Source organism: Mytilus galloprovincialis, chromosome 11 (assembly GCF_965363235.1).
Source record: "Mytilus galloprovincialis chromosome 11, xbMytGall1.hap1.1, whole genome shotgun sequence".
Taxonomy (NCBI): domain Eukaryota; kingdom Metazoa; phylum Mollusca; class Bivalvia; order Mytilida; family Mytilidae; genus Mytilus; species Mytilus galloprovincialis.
The window spans coordinates 43,710,830-43,728,413 of NC_134848.1; the positions used below are offsets into that span (position 1 = coordinate 43,710,830).

A 17,584-nucleotide genomic window follows, 5' to 3' on the forward strand; every position below is an offset into this window, starting at 1 on the left:
CATAGTATAACTGATACAGTGTCAATTAAATGAAGACTCGTGAAATTATACAGTGAAATATGTTTGTAATTATTATGATGTTTATTAGCGATTTCTTGACATTTAAGTTGGTTTTCTTTCCGTTGTTGTTCCGGTCTCCTATCGTGAGCATCCCCTAAATTGTGCAGAGGGTCATTACAATTGTAGGGATTTACATACAACAATAACTTTCAAACTTTAAAGCTAGTTCCCTCCAAAATCATGTAAAGATCCTAACACCAGCTCTCACAGATGTAGTTCGTCTGTTGCGAGTCCGAATGAAAAGAACAGTAAGCAGAACAAGTTTTAGAACAACGAATGTCCAACTACTATTTGTTATAATATGATATGGCGGCGGACCTGTCAAAGCTGACACCAACATCAACTCTTACAATAATTTGTCGACGAAATTTAAAAGCTGACATCAAACATCAACATGTAGACTTTACAGCATTGTCAGAGACTAAGACAGGTTTCGACAATACGAACCGGAATATTTACAGTTGAACATTATATTTATACCTTTCGGACTATTCACTTTTACATTTGTTTCCAGTTAATGATTTATTTGTAACTTTATCAGAATACACAATTGAACATTGATGCTAACAATAGAGGATAAATCTGAATCCAAGAACATTATTATGCATTATTTTCTAAGATCCAAGAACTACTATCAACATCAGTGACATTAATAACTCTCAAGTTATTATTGTTGTGTATTTTAATTGTAAACATATATTTTCATGAAACTTGTACTTGTTTAACTTGAAATGTTCAGCTATGAAACAAAATGTTCATTTTCATTTCACAAATCGTATTGCATTTCATGTCTTAAAATTTTAAGAAAAACTTTTTTTTTAGACTGTCTAAATAAGTTATAAAATTATGTTTTTCATAAAGTGTTGTAGAATTGTATTGTAATAGAAAAAGGCACTTTATTTGAGTTCATATAGTTCACTAATACATATAAGATGTGTGAAAAATATTTTATAATAAATTATTGTTTAACTGATATATACTTTAAAGGCCAAACTTCCTTGTCCAGTTCAAACTAACTTTCTGATAAAAACAAATATTAATTGAACGTTTGTTTGAAAGTAAAAGATTAACAAACAAGTCACAAACTTCTGACAATGGTCAACTTAAGTCAACAATTTAATTATGATAAGCTATAGGGCACAAATTAGTACCATTTTAACATCAATATTTTAATTAAAATTTATAATGTTATTTTATATTATTTTATATATATATATTCTAAGTATTAATAATAGCGTATTTCTTGATTTTTCTAGTTTGGTTTTCTTTTCCGTTGTTGATTCCGGCCTCCTACCGTCAGCCTCCCCCTAGATTGCACCAAAAGGCATTACAATTGTCGGGTACAACATACCATAACATCATACAAAATATATCAATAGTAGTATAGTACTTGAACGAGTCCAGCGCACCCCCTAAAAAAAATTTGACCCCTAAAAAAATACCCACATTTCAAGTAAAAAAGCCCTAAATTTTCATAAAAAAAGCAAAAACACCAACATTTTTTTACTCCCCAAATTTTTTTTTTTAACTTTTTTATAAAAAACAGCAAAAAAAAAAAGCCGGGAGAACTGGCAGAGAAAGAATTCTGTGGGATTTAAGAGAGAAAAAAAATGTCCCCAGTGCGCCCCAACCTCGAGAAATGGTAAAAATGTAAATTGTGATTTTTAATTAATTCTATCAATATAGTCTAGTAATAAAACGGACCAATACGACTACAACTTAAATTGCTTTTTACATTTGTGAAGTGCTATTTAATAGGACATGACTTTTAAATAGACTAAATCGATCATTGGAAATATTTACATGGTTGTCAAGAGTGTGTTTACATGTTGCCTGGGTGATGTAAACATATAGCAGACGTTTATTGGCAGTGAAGAGAAGACTAGTATGTAATGTTCCAAGACAGATATACGTCTTGAGGGTAAAAACATTGGAGTATTTCACAAGAAAACCATCTGTAGGTGTTTATTCATTCTATTATTTTGTGTTGTGAATAGATTCCGTTGTTACATTTTATTGGAATTTCGTCAATTTGATCATATTATTGTAATAGAATTCTGCAATTTATTTGTTTCATATAGTTTTTGATTAATTTATGTATGGTCATTTGTTACAGTTATTTATCATGTTTATCGACTTTTATGTATAAAGTGAAAAGTAAATATCAGCGGTCACTTTAAATTATCTTGGGGCAAATAGAATATTTAATATCAGGTTGTCAGAATGACCTCTATTCATTTATAACATTGATGTTATGCAATTTTATCTTCAGTTCTGACCGAAATTGACTATTACTTAATTTTGAGGGAAAAATGACAAGTGGCATGAGTTTGGACAATGGTCAAACTACGTAGGCAATTTTGAGTGGTTTTAAGCTATTTGAACAGAATAAATTAGTAATATTGACATTTATAAATATCTTAAATTATATAAATTATGATTGTTGTATATTATGTTGTGTATATTTTTTTAGTAACAAATTGTTCTTTATTATAAAAGAAAAATGTTTATTAATATGATTGAAATATAATTTGGTTAATTTTGAAATAAGAAATAGAAGTAATTTAAGAAAAACTATTTTTATATAATTTTGAGTTTTGGCCTGGTTCTTGACCATTACCATATTTGGTCATTCTAATTTCATTTTTCATTTGCATATTCGGTTGTTTTGACAATTCGTTTGTAATCAATGGAAAACATTATTTATAGGTCCGAACCGAATACTATATAAAGTGAATCAAGCCGCTTTTACATTAATTGCGGGTTTCTTGATATTTCTAGGTGAGTTCTTAGTTTGGAAATAATTTATATTTAAAATTATTTTTCTTTTTATTTTATTTTGGAAAAGTTAAATAAAATTTATAAGTAACTGATATTTTTTAATTTACAAAGTTTAAATTTATAACAATAATTATTATATTATTCAACAATTTAGTGTAATTATATGTTGTATTTTATTATTGTTTTCAATTTATTTTAACTTTGAAATAATATTGTAAAATTATATTGTCATTACTTTAATGTTTTCTTTATAAAATTAATTGCGGGTTTCTTGATATTTCTAGTTTGGTTTTCTTTCCTGTTGCGTTCCAGCGTTCCCAGCCTTTCTACCGTGAGACTTACCCCTCAATTGTGCTGTAAAGCAATACAATTGGAACACGAAAAATAACAACACAATAGAATGGTGAGGACCTTCTAAAAACCATGTTTTCAACAGGGAAGACACCAAAAGGAAAAACGCCTATAAACTACCAACAGCTTGATACGGCATTTGAGAGGTTACATTTTGGACAACTTGAAGACAGAGAAGAGACTGTTGTCTTTAATACTAATAAAGAAAACTACTACAAGCATAGTGACGATACCACGGTTCCACTCGAGCAGCCACCGAGATACCATTCGTCGCCAGACTCGCAAATTTTTCAACAACCTTACATTCCTGCTTGGGAGAAATCTTCTCTCCCATCTCCAATTAAACCAATTCGGCCATCAGTGGTGCTGAAACCAAAATTTCCGGCTTCCTTGGCAACAAGAGCACCAAAACCAATATTGAAGACGCCAGCGCAATTCTCAGCTCTATATCCGACATTGCCACCTTCATCATTGCCACCAGTTTCACAGTTAATTTCGACCGGACCAGCTGCTCAACTAATTTCGGCTGCGATACCAGCTTCGTCATCATCTGCTTTCTCGTTAATCCCTGCTTTGACAACGTCAGTACCAACTACAGCGGCTACAACTTCTTCAGGAGCCATATCTACTACACCAGGTACAGTGCAACCTTCTACGAACATTTTTAACATGTCATCTATTTTAAAAATTGAAAAATTTAAGGGTGATAATTCACAAAATCCAGAGACTTGGTTAACAAATTTTAATCAATATTGTTCTTTCTATGATTTGTCAAAGAAAAAAAGTTCAGAGTCATTTCCATTTCATTTAGATGGTCATGCTAAAATTTGGTATGATACCATATCTGATGCAAAGAAACAAAATTTTGATCAATTGATCCTTGCTTTTAAGGATAGATTTAAAGATAAACAACATCTTTTAGATATAACTATCTTACAAACGCATCAGGGAAGAAATGAGTCTGTACTAGATTTCTTATCTAGATTGTTAAAATTAGCTACAAACAGGAATATATCTGATGATATATTGCTGGCAGTAGCAATGAATGGTTTAAAGGCCGATTTAAAAACAATTGTCATGACTAAGGAACCTAAAAATATTGAAGAATTTAGGCATGCCGCTAATTTAGCAGAAAAAGCAATTGATTCTAATGTAAATTCTTTAAATTCAATGAATCAAACTGTCTTAAATGAGATACACTCCTTAAGAGAACATATTCAAACTATGAATGTAAACAGTCCAACAACTACACAAAATCAATCTTATCAACCTCCTTCAAACCCTCCAAATACTGTTTATGTTCAACAGCCCGTTTATCAAAGTCCAAGGGTACCAAATCAGCCAATGCATCAATCAAATAGGTTTAGGTCACCTCAAAATCAATATCCTCGCCAAAGATTTAATAGGATGCCTCCACGCCAACCTTACAATCAAAATTTTCGACAACCAATTCGTTATCAAGATCAGTCACAAACATCGTTTCAACGATGTTCTTATTGCAATGGGTTTTGTCAAAATAGGTCTTACTGTCCAGCTAGGGGAGTAGTTTGTCATATGTGTAACAAGATAGGACATTTTGCCAAAGCTTGTTCATTTTCAAGGAGAATGCAAACACAATAGCAATCCAGGCCTGTTCGAATGTTTACTTTGGACAGGCATACAAAACAGAACAATAAATTTAAAAAGTATTGTTCAAAACAAAAAACTTGTTCAAAACAAGAAAATTCAAATTCAGAATCAAATAGATTTGTTACTGAAATGCATCAATGTCTCATTCCAATAAATTTTGGTTATTTAAAGATAAGAGCATTAATCGATACGGGTTCATCAATATGTGCGATAAATGAAAAAACCTTCTTAAAATCAAAATTTGCAAACAATCAATTATTTACTTCAGATATTAAACACATTGTTGGAGCCGGTGGAGCTACCTACCCAGTTAAAGGCAAAATTAAAGTAGATTTTGAATTAGGTGGTGTAATTCTTTCTCAAATTTTTTATATTATACCAGCTTTAAGACATTCAATGATTTTAGGAATAGATTTTTGCAAAGAAAAGAGTGTTTGTTTAAACTGGAACACAAATAAATTATCTTTGATTAAAGATTCAGTTACAGTCAATGTAATAAGAGTAACACCAGGTTATGCTAGGGTTAATAGAAACTGTTCAATTCCTCCAAATACAATTACAAATGTTTGTGTTAGATTATCTAAAGCATTGCCTAATCGAAATTATCTATTAGAACCATTTAAAAATCTAAAGTTAGATTGTTTGACAGCTAGATGTTTAATCAAAAACAGGAACAACAAAGGGTATTTACAAATTTTAAATCCCACAAATGAAGTCATAAATTTAAAATCAGGATTAATTTTGGCCACTATCAATGATGTTGATTCAAGTAAAATATTTACTTTAGATGAGGACAAGTCAATCAATAAATCTACAGTTTCATCTGTGAATTCTGTACAAACTGACCCAAATAAAACAAATCTTAAATTTGATTTATCAAAAGCCGATTTAACAGATCAGCAAAAACAACAATTAAATATATTTCTAAATAAAAACAGAGATGTATTTGCAACAAGTTTAGAAGAGTTAGGTAAAACTAATGTTTATAAACATAAAATTAATACTGGAAATGCCCCGCCTGTTAAATCTCGTCCTTATAGGACTTCACCAGCCGCTAAACAAGAAATTCAAAAACAAGTTGGAGAACTTCTTAAATATGATATTATAGAGCCATCAACTAGTGAATATAGCTCACCAATTGTTCTAATTAAGAAAAAAGATAACACTTGGAGACTCTGCATTGATTTTAGAAATTTAAACAAACAATCTATTTTGAGGCAATATCCGTTGCCCCGTTTAGATGATGTTTTTGATGCTATAGGACAATCAAACGCCAAAATATATTCACGCCTTGATTTGACAATGGCTTATTATCAAATGCCAATGGACGAAGACTCAAAGCATAAAACAGCCTTTGTCACTCATGATAATCTATATCAATTTAAAAGAATGCCATATGGTTTAAATAATGCTTGTCAAAGTTTTCAATCTTTAATGACACAAGTTTTTAGAGGATTAACATGGAAACATTGCTTAGTATACGTTGATGACGTAATCATTTGGTCAGAAAATTTTGAATCTCATTTACAACATTTAGATTTAATTTTTAAAAGATTAAAAGAAGCAAATTTAAAATTAAGACCTAACAAATGTGATTTTGCTAAATCAGAAATTCTTTATTTAGGACACATTATTTCTAAAGAAGGTATTAAAGTTGACTCCTCAAAAACAAATGCTGTTGAAACTTTTCCTATTCCCAACAATCAACATGATGTTAGAAGTTTTTTAGGTTTATGCAACTACTATATAAAATTTGTTAAGGGTTATGCCAAAATTGCATCTCCTCTTAATAGACTCCTTACTAAGGATACACCATTTAAATGGACTACAGATTGTCAAGATGCTTTTAAAAAATTAAAAGAAGCTTTAACTTCAACTCCAGTCTTAAATTTTCCAAATTTCAATAAACCGTTTATTGTTTCTTGCGACGCTTCAGGTTCAGCCATTGGCTATATTTTATCACAAATTGGCGAAGATCAAAAAGAACATGTTATTGGTTATGGGGGAAGAGCCTTAACACCTGCAGAAAAAAATTACACTGTTACAGAACAAGAAATGTTAGCACTTGTCTCAGCTGTGGCGTATTTTCATGTTTATCTTGTAACTAATAAGTTTACTATTTATACAGACCACAAAGCTTTAACATGGTTACAAACTATTAAACACACAAATTCCAGATTGATAAGATGGGCATTAAAACTTCAAGAATACAAATTTGATGTTATTCATAGATTAGGGTCGAGAAATCAAAATTGCGATGCACTTTCAAGACGTAATTATGAAACACAATTGGAAAACTCTGATTCTTTAACTGAAATTACATTCATTTACCCTGGAGAAACATTAGAACAAGTTACAAACTCTGAGAAAGAAGTTCCAATTTTATCGTTAGAAGACATTTCATCTTTACAAAAAAATGCCCATATTTTGGACCTATAATTAAATTTTTAGAAAATGGAACTTTACCAGATGACAAAAAGAGAGCACAAGCTATACCGTATGAAACTAGCCAATATGAACTTCTAAATGATACGTTGTATCATTTCTTTCAACCAAGAACTAAAACTAGAACTTCAAAACATCAATTAATAAAGCAAGTAGCAATTCCTGAACCATTGCGTAATGATATTCTATTGTCATTTCATGATCAAAAAGCCGGTGGTTCACATTTAGGTGTACAAAGAACTTACGAAGCAATTAAACAAAGATATTTTTGGCCAAAAATGTATCAAAATGTTTATGATTATGTTACTAGTTGTCAAATTTGTCAAACTGTGAAAAAAGACAGTTCTGCTAAAAAAGCACCTTTAAAATCATTGCCAGTGCAAGGACCTTTTGTACGACTTCACATGGACGTATTAGGGGGGTTACCAACTTCAAAAGATAAATATAAATACATCTTGTTAGTAACAGATTCTTTCTCACATTGGTGTGAAGCTTTTCCAATGAAATCTCAAGAAGCCGAAGAAATTGCAAACATCTTATATTCTGAAATTTTTACTAGATATGGAGCTTGTCGTTATTTGGTATCTGATAGACATGCAAGTAATTTAAGCAAACTCGTCAACATTCTATGTAAAATGTTCAATGTAACACAGCATTTTACAAGTTCGTATCACCCGCAGAGCAATGTAGCATGTGAAAGAACTAATTCTACATTAGCTCAATCATTAAGAGCGTATTGTTCTGAACAACAAACAACATGGCCCGAAGTTTTACCTAGTATTATGATGGCATTTAGGATGAGTCCTAGTACTCAATCTACCGGGTTTTCGCCGTATTATATGATATTTGGAAGAGAAATGCCTTTACCAATAGATACAGCATTAATTCCTGAAGAATTAATTACCCAATCTCCAGAAAAATATATTGATCAATTAATAAATAGAATCAAAATTATTCATGATCTTGCTAAAACTAATTTAGAAGATGCTCAACTTAAAAGTAAAACATACTATGATAAATCAACTAGAGCACCAAATTTCAAGGTCGGTGATCATGTTTTACTAAAACAAGAAAAAGTTCAGATAGGAAAGAAAAAGAAATTAGAACCTAAGTGGACAGGTCCTTTTTCTATACTTGAAAATAGGCATGATTTAATTTACAAGTTACTAAATTTAAAAACACTTAGGCCAGTAAAATCATTTATCCATGCAAACAGACTTAAACTATATAAAGATCCGGAAGATCATAGACCACCTCCAAATCTATTAATAAATAATGATGATTTAAATAATGATCAAAGTAATGGAAATCAACAAGATTCCGATAATTCAAATGATGATTTGAGTGAAAATGAGAGTCATGAAGACAATTCTCAAAGTGATTTAAATGAATCAGACTCAAATCAAAATCAAGACAAAAATGACGTATGGTATGAAGCTATTAAATTATTAAAATTAAAATGGATAACAGGAAAGAAATATTATTTAGTTCAATGGAAAGATAATTCAGACCCATCATGGGAACCACAAGAAAATGTTAGTCAAGCATTAAAGATAGCATTTCATTCAGATAAAGCGCGTAAAAAGTTAAAGAAAACAAATAAATAGACATTTGACTATAAAATTAGCGTGGCAAGCAATTGACAATCACATTTCAATTGATTAATCCTACATCAAAATTGACCCTTATTTAGATCACTGATAAACAAATTTATCCCAAATCTTTTGATCATCAGAAACAAATTAATTCCTTTTTCTTATATTGTAGGCATGTCAAGATTTGGATTTGCGATTTTGCCAATTTTGCTTTTTGCCTTACTTTTGTCAACGTCAAATGCAGATGAACAGAGAGTAAATTACGGAGTTGTTTTTCAAGAACAATCCGATATTGATTTTGCGACAGATTATTGGACACATGTTTATGAAATTCAAACATATTTAAATGTACAACACATGTTAATAAACAGATGTGTACATCCTACGAATTATCAATGTCAATCATATAATAAGATAATTGCGGAAGTAAATTTTATGAGAATTAATATGAATTCCCAAATAAAGGAAACACAAATATTAATTGATAAATTAATACCAAAGCTAAACTCAACCTTAAATGGTAAATCAAAACGTGCAATATTGGGTTTTGTAGGGACCGTCATGGGTGGATTGTTCGGTCTTGTAACGACTGGCAGTGTGAATAAACTTGTAGCCCATATAAATACTCTAACGACCGAAAATAACAAAATTGCAAAGGCATTAACACAATACGGGGGTAGTTTAACATCTTTTGTTTCACAAACTGAAGAAAGACTAGATAATGCAATGAATGGTATACAGCGAAATTACAATTCTCTACTATTTTTAAACAATCAAATTAAAAGAGATAAACAAAACTTTGAACAACATTTTACTTCATATTTTCAAATAATAACAGATCAAAGTCAAGATGTGAGTACACTCCAGAATTATGTTACTGATTTGAAAAGTTCTATTATAAATTTATTAGAAGGAAAAATATCACCTCTAATTCTCATACCACAAGTAATTCAACAAACTGTAAATGATATTCAAAATATTTTAAATGTTAATTATACAGGATATAAAATTTTAACCTCAAGTCCACATTATTATTATAATAATGCTCAATTTGTTGTTTTTAGGAATAATTCAAAGTTGTATTTAGCTGTCCAATTTCCACTTACAACTCATGGAAAAACATTTCAAACGTATAAAATCAAAACATTTCCTGTTCAAGTCACAAATGACACACTTCATGCAACTCAACTTTTAGATCTACCAGAATATATTTTAATGACACATGATAGGAAACATTTTACTACTCTTACCTTTGAACAATTGAATGCATGTAAAGGTTTTAATCCAAAACATTGTAATTTTAATCCTTTATTTCAATCATACAATACCACAGAATGTGCTTTTCATATCTTCAACAATGATAAACAGAAAATTAAACAATTTTGTAACTTTAAATTTATTCCAAATTTTATTACTTCACATATTGAACAAATTTCAGATGATTCGGTTCTTGTGTATAGATTTGATAAACTACATTTGAACTGCAATAACAAGAATTTAACGGTTATAGGTTGTTCATTCTGTATTTTCAAAATCCCGTGTCACTGTATCTTAATAACAAATAATTCACACTTTACAGCAAAAATCGAACTTTGTAAAAATGAAACGTATAACTTCACTAAATTACATCCTGTAAATTTAGCAATTTTGCAACATTTTTTCGATGATGCAAAACTTTCGAAAATCCTTGCAAACACGACTTTTAATAATCCAGTGTCTATTTCATTACCAAAGTTTGAAATATATGAAAATAAAATGAAACATATTTTTGCTAAAGATGAAAAATATCATCTCAATCTAAAGAAATTAGTCACAAGAGTTAAAAAACAAAAAACTATATATTCTACTTTAGCTGATTCAATGGTTGATGGTCAAATTGATCTAAATTTTGATGAATGGCCGACTAAAAATGATATTTTATCGTTAGTTTCTATCATTCTTTCTTCTTTAAACACAATTGTTCTAATTTGGATGTTCTATAAATTTAAGGTTATTGCAGCTGCTGTTGCAATGTATCAACCAGTTCAAACATCCGCTTCTACACTTCCAAATTTTAAATTTGAATCTCCAACAACTGAGACACCCAATACATGGATAACCGTATTAAATTCAAACATAACTTGGGATCATGCCATTTTTGCATTTTTCTTTATTTCCTTCACATTGATGATAGTTTTGGTAATTAAATCTTTTAAACGTTCGAATATGCATACTAAATTATGTTTAGAAATAACAACTGGGTTCAACTGTGTTTGCATTCCACTTCTATCAATGCCTTTATGTCCAAATTATTGGGATATTCAATATCCAAATACTATTGATAATTTATCCGTTGAAAATTACATAAATCCAAAATTACATGTTTCTTATCCAGATTTTACAATAAGAAATAAAAACACCCTTCAATCTATTCAGGTACCCGGAATTGTTAAATTAAACGTTTTTCAAGCATGCGCATTAAGGTCAATACTTAAACACCCATTCTCTGTTTACATTATATTGTTACATCATGATATCAAGTTCCCAGTTAACAATTTAGATAAGGTCAATTCAATTGTCAATACTTTAAACCAAACAAATATTCCGACGACAACTGTTTATCCATCGTTACCATCTGCTTTAATCTAAATTTCTTTTATATTCTTCAGATTATCCGGAATTGAAAGACATTAATGAATTTTCGCCTTCCGAAGTTTGGTATAAATTGTGTAACAATCATTTCGATATTGACTATACCGAAGCTATAAATTATTTATTAGATTTTGATTTCGATCCTTTTAATTCTTTCAATTTGTTAGAATCTTGTTTAGAGAGTATTAGTAATAATAAAGATTTTTATTTGGAAGAAAATTTGCCTAAACGTTTTTACTTGTATATTGATTACTACCAACAACTTAAAAACTCTTATATTTCTAGAAATAACAAGTATTATAACTGAAAATAATGGAAATTTTATGTAAATTTAAAGAAAATATAATATTGTTAACTGAAAATGATAATATTTTATTTGATTTGGCAGAATATTTTCAAGCTTTATTCCGTTTTAATGAAACAGAACACAATAATATACTCAAATAATGATTGCTACACAAAAGTACACATGGACGGATGAACAATATGCAACTATTTAAGAACATCAGGCTTTTCATACGAATATGACTACTTTTTGAAACAAGGTTGTGATGGAAGGACCAACCAAGACGTTTCCGAGGAAACCAAAGAGTAATTTAAAACAAGTAATCATGACAAAGAAAACAAAGTACAAAAACGAAGTCATGAACAACTTCATGCATATTTAGTTGAAAACTTTATAGATGCAAAGAAGACGATAGACAGAGGTGTGTTTCTGTTTAAACTTGAGGGCATTACCACTGAAGAACAAGCACTTGAAAAATTAAAAGACGGGTTTAAGCATCTTAAACGTCAAAATGCTCAGACTCTCTTCTTTTTTATTCAATATGGAATGTTGCTCAATGCTGTTTACAAGAATTTTTTCGAACTACGTATTCAAGGGATTACCACTATTACATGGGGTAAGTGGCTTCTTGAAAACATTGGGATTCATCCTTCCTATGCTCGAAGGTTGCAGGAATGTGCAAAATCATTGGGAGGATACTTTAAACTTTTAGAGTTGGACTTTATTTCACCGAGATCTACAAGCTTAAGAAAGAACTTGTAGCTTTGTTTAACAGCAGCCCAGAAATGAACACATTTTGGAAACAAGATCATGATATATGTTCCACACGAGAAATGGAATCATTTGAACCTTCTTTGCCAAAATGGCCAAAATCGAAATTGGATTCATTATTCACACATGCAAAAAAGAAAAAAAACATTTGACCCCCAGGAACTCCATGATTATCTTCGTTCCAAATGTGTAGATCAGTGTGGGACATGTGGAAGACATCGGGGGTAATACCAAATTGATTGATTGATTGATTGGTTGCTTAACGTCCAGTGGCAAATATTTCATGCATATTCAGGACGAGAACAAGTTCACAATAAATACAATAGGTAAGTTGTTGTAATAGAGGCCATCTAGGATGATGGTCGGGGAAATTTGGACTGCCACTGGAAAATGAGGGTATATTGGATAGGGACAGAAATTTTGCCTTACAACAGGCCACCTACGGACCCCTCAAAGAGTTGTTGCAAGGGTTCTTAACGTGCAAAGAGCGTGGCACTCTCTTTACACAGGGCATCGGATTTAACGTCCCCTTCTGACGGACGTGACTGCGAACTTGATACATCCCGCACAGCCAAACGGACGCCCCACTTCGGCAAGCGTTTTACTGCCGGTCGGGAGAAGACCAAGTGACCATATTTCTATACCCCAGTCACCCTTGGGGAGGTAATACCAAAAGAACAAGTCCTGGAAATATTGAAACGTGCAACAAGACAAATAAAGAGGTGTGAGGCACAAATGCTTTTGTTTTATATTAAGTTCGGTACCTTTTGGGGACAAGTCGAAGCTTGGCACGAGGAATTATACGACAAAAATGAAATTCAAGAATCATGGCCTGTTTGGTTAAAAACAAATGCAGATTATTCAGATAGACATGCAAGAAGGCTACGGAATTTCTCTAGGGTTCTTAAAGATTATCCCTGGTTCGGTTTGGTTGGATTGCCAGTTTCCTATTTCACCACTGGTAAATTAAAGGATATTACAGAAATGCTTTCCATTCCAACATATGCTGAAAGTAGGGGAATTTTAGTATTTCTGGCACAAATCCTTATTGTTCACTATGTTTCTGACACAAATCCCTATTGTTCTTCTATTGTTTGTATCTAGTCAAACAGATCCAACCTCAAATTCTTGACATTCTTTTCCATTGTAGTATGTATTTTTATGTAACTCTGTTATATAAACCTGAACAAATGAACTTTCTCTCAACTAAGCTTTATTATTCAATGTTTTAAGAATTGTTCCTAAATTCATTCTTAAATAACTTGTTTGTTTCCAGTCGAACAGATCAAACCTAAAAATGGTCGACAGTCTTTTTGTTTTCTTCCGTTGTATAGTAGTATAATTTTATGCAATCTGTGTATTTAAATGTAACACTGTTATATAAACCTAACAAAATGAACTTTCTCTAAACTAGGCTTTATTATTCAATATTTAAAAAAATCACGTTCCTTAATCGTTTAACTATAATCTTTATCAGTCTATATTGTGTTAAAAGAACGCACAGCATTATGACACATTATTTAATATAAAAATAACTATCATTTAACATCCATTTCTACACTCCGGGTGGAATTTAAATTCCCATACTCTTTCATGCACAAAATAGCGAGGACTTGTATTTGGAAAAATTAACTGATATAAAATCTTGATGAAACTCCAAATATTCTTATGAAATAAACCACGTTCTCTACTTATGACGTTTCCTAATATTCCATTGCCACACCAGATTTGTTTTGATATGCAGCGATGTAGTGAACCTTGCCATTCATACTTTGATCACGGATCCCTCTGTTTTTCTGGAAAAAAAAAGATATTGCAAAAAAAAACTATCTTTAAAATTTGATCTTCAAAAAGATTTTATTTCTTTAATAAATAGAATCATTTAATTTAAATCATTTAGGGGAAAAATCATTTCTTTACTTCTTTTTTTTCTCTCTTAAATTATATATTTAGACTCTCAAATTAGAATATTGTTCCATTACCGTTGAAAGGTGGACAATGCAAATTTTTCTTTGATCGCTGTTCCGAGGTATTAGATAGGTTTTCTCGATCTAAATATTTATCCATCTCGGACTCCATCCAACTAGGAACGGGATCTTTTACATTTATTATCTTTAATGATTCTACAATAAACAAAAAAAAATAATAATGAAAATAAACGCTTTTCCTATATTGAAAAGGAGACTGAAGAGGAAGAATTACAATCTCTCATTTTATAATCCACCCTTATAGATCCTCATTCGTGGTGTTGACAACGCTAGATCCCCAAATGCGAACTTGAAGTCGTTTCTTCATCCCCACAAATTAATTAATTGCAGTATAATCATAAGCCGTTTCTAGACCCCCCAATTTAAGTCCGTTTCTAAATCCCCATATCAACAAACGATCGATGCAGAAGATGACAGCGTTCCAGATTTTATTTGTGTTATGTGCTTCTTTAGCATGTTTAGCGGCTACTGAAATTGAGTATGACATGGACCATAGATGCACTAAATATCACGGAAACCCTAACATTGTACTATGTCCAAGACCAACGGAGAAAGAGGTGTTATTGAAAGGACAAGCAAGGAGAACATGATTTATCATTCCACGTTCGGTTATTATAGGTAGTGCTGAAATTGAGAGGCTCTCCGATGGTATTCGTTAAATTTAACATTGAACCGCTAGCACTGCGTATGTAAACCATTGTAACCGTTAGATAAATGAAGAGCCTCTACGTGGCTTTGCTGATTTTAAGTATGATTTTCTTTTTCATAAATGCTACTTCGTGCTGCTGACATGTTTACGTGTCATCATATGGTGGGTGCCAGGTAACTAGCAAGGCTACGTCACACACAGGTAACCAAAAATAATTTTGTCGGTTGAAGTATTCATGACTGTAAATGGAGATCGTATTTTATCACGATTCCCTTACGACCTAAACAAAAACTTGGTGAAAATGCTCCCATCCTCCCGGAAGAAGTTGTTCAGAATCATAATGTAAATTTACCTGAAATTCAGAAACAATCGTTAATACATACAGGTATATGAAAACAATTTTGTCGTTTAAAGTTCTTCTTAAATTATTATTCTTGACTACTCTTTCAGGTAGATAAAAACAGAATTTTAATTTCGTATAGAGATAGACGGCATGCATAGAACCTACATTAAATTAACGTCGTCTTTAATAATATTGAGAGAAATACAATTCGCCTTGTCCGATCAATCTCGTGATAAAGGTCATATTTACTTCGAGAGGCTCTCCGAAGGGTGATCGTTACAACTACTTAAATAGGATAAAACTGCTAGAACTGCATGTGTCTTCAATTGTAAGCGTTAGCAATGTATTGACAAGATAAATGAAGAGCCCCTTCATGACTGAAAATCAGTTTGATTCACGCTGTTATAAGACCCTACCTCGTTAAACTAACTTGTCAACAAATGGTGGGTGCCAGGTAACTAACTAGGCTACGTCACATACAGGTAACAAAAAATGACTTTGTCGTCTATAGTACTACTGACTGTAAATGGTGATTATATTTTAGCATATTTCCCTTTCGTCCAATGACGTTCGACAATCAAAGACACCCTTGTTAAATCCTCTTGACTGAATTTGAAATAAGTCTCACGAGTTTCATCAAAGGAATAATTCCAAGTATACAACTGTATCATCCCATACCTGATAAGCCACGTCGAACAGGTACATGGAAAAAAACGTTGACATTGTTAGTACATAATAATTGTAAACAACACGCTCTTGATTTCATGTACAAGAAATATACAGAATAAAACTTCACCAGAACTTTTAAAGATTCAAGAAGTACATAAAAAGTGAATAATTTATTAAATATTTTTCATAAATGGCCTTTCCAATGACTACCTGAGAATGTAAATCTTGAGGTCAAAACTATTAAGGTGTGTTCTAAATAACAAAATAAGCTACGTCATTACATACAGGTAAATGAAAATAATTTTGTCGTTTAAAGTTCTTCTTAAATTATAATACTTGACTACATTTTTAGATAGAAAAAAATAGAGAATTCTTATTTCGTATATAGATAGACGACATGCATCGAACCTACGTTAAAATGAAGTCGTCTTTAAATAATATTCACAAACAATCGAATTGGCCGATTAATCTCGTAATACAGGTCATATTTAATTTGGTAAACGGACAGAAAGTCACAGGACAAAAAGTCACAGAACATAAAGTCACAAATTTGATAGGACAAAAAGTCACAAATAATTTGTTGACAATTGTTTGAATATATAAGAGAAATATTTTGAAATATTTACTTTATAATACATATATTCATATTAAAGTTTAGGAAATGTGTTATTATACTTGAAAAATCAAGATTTATTTAATTTTAATCAGGCAAAAAATACATTTCTTAGCACCATGAAGCCATTAAAGTGCCAAACCACTTTGACATTTTGTTTTTTTAACAATTATTTGATCAGCTTTGATATTTTTTTGATAAATTTTGTTAACAAAGTTGGTTTATACAATAGTTCAAGAAAAATACAAAAATATTTTTGTAGAAATAAGAGGTTTTATTCAAAGAAAATAATCAGAAAAAATGAATTGTGACTTTTTGTCCTGTGACTTTTTGTCTGTGACTTTCTGTCCTACATTCATTTAATTTGAGAGGCTCTCTGAAGGGTGATCGATACAACTGCTTAAATAGGATAAAACTTCTAGCTTCCATAGTAATTGTAGCAATGTATTGACAAGATAAAGGAAGAGCCTCTACATGTCTAAGCTGAAAATCAGTATGATTAACGCTGTACGCTGTTATACGACCCTACTTCGTTAACCTAACATGTCAACCTGTCAACAAACGATGGGTCCTAGGTAACTTACCTACGTCACATACAGGTAACCGAAAATAACTTTGTCGTTTGTAGTATTCATGACTGCAATTGGAGATCGTAATTAATCATGTTTCCCTTTCGTCCTCCAATGTTCGGCAATCATAGACACCCATGTTCAATTCTTTTGACTGAATATGAAACAAGTCTCGGGAGTTTCACCAAAGGAAAACAATTGATA

General features: G+C 31.2%; 1 long non-coding RNA gene across 1 annotated transcript; it reads left to right on the top strand.

The window, feature by feature from the left end:
- Positions 1-3,664: 3,664 nt before the first annotated feature.
- Positions 3,665-13,804, top strand: LOC143052224 (uncharacterized). Its single transcript, XR_012971043.1, has 3 exons — positions 3,665-3,829; positions 9,034-12,773; positions 13,213-13,804. It is a non-coding gene; the product is annotated as an uncharacterized LOC143052224 (long non-coding RNA).
- The last annotated feature ends 3,780 nt before the right edge of the window (positions 13,805-17,584 follow it).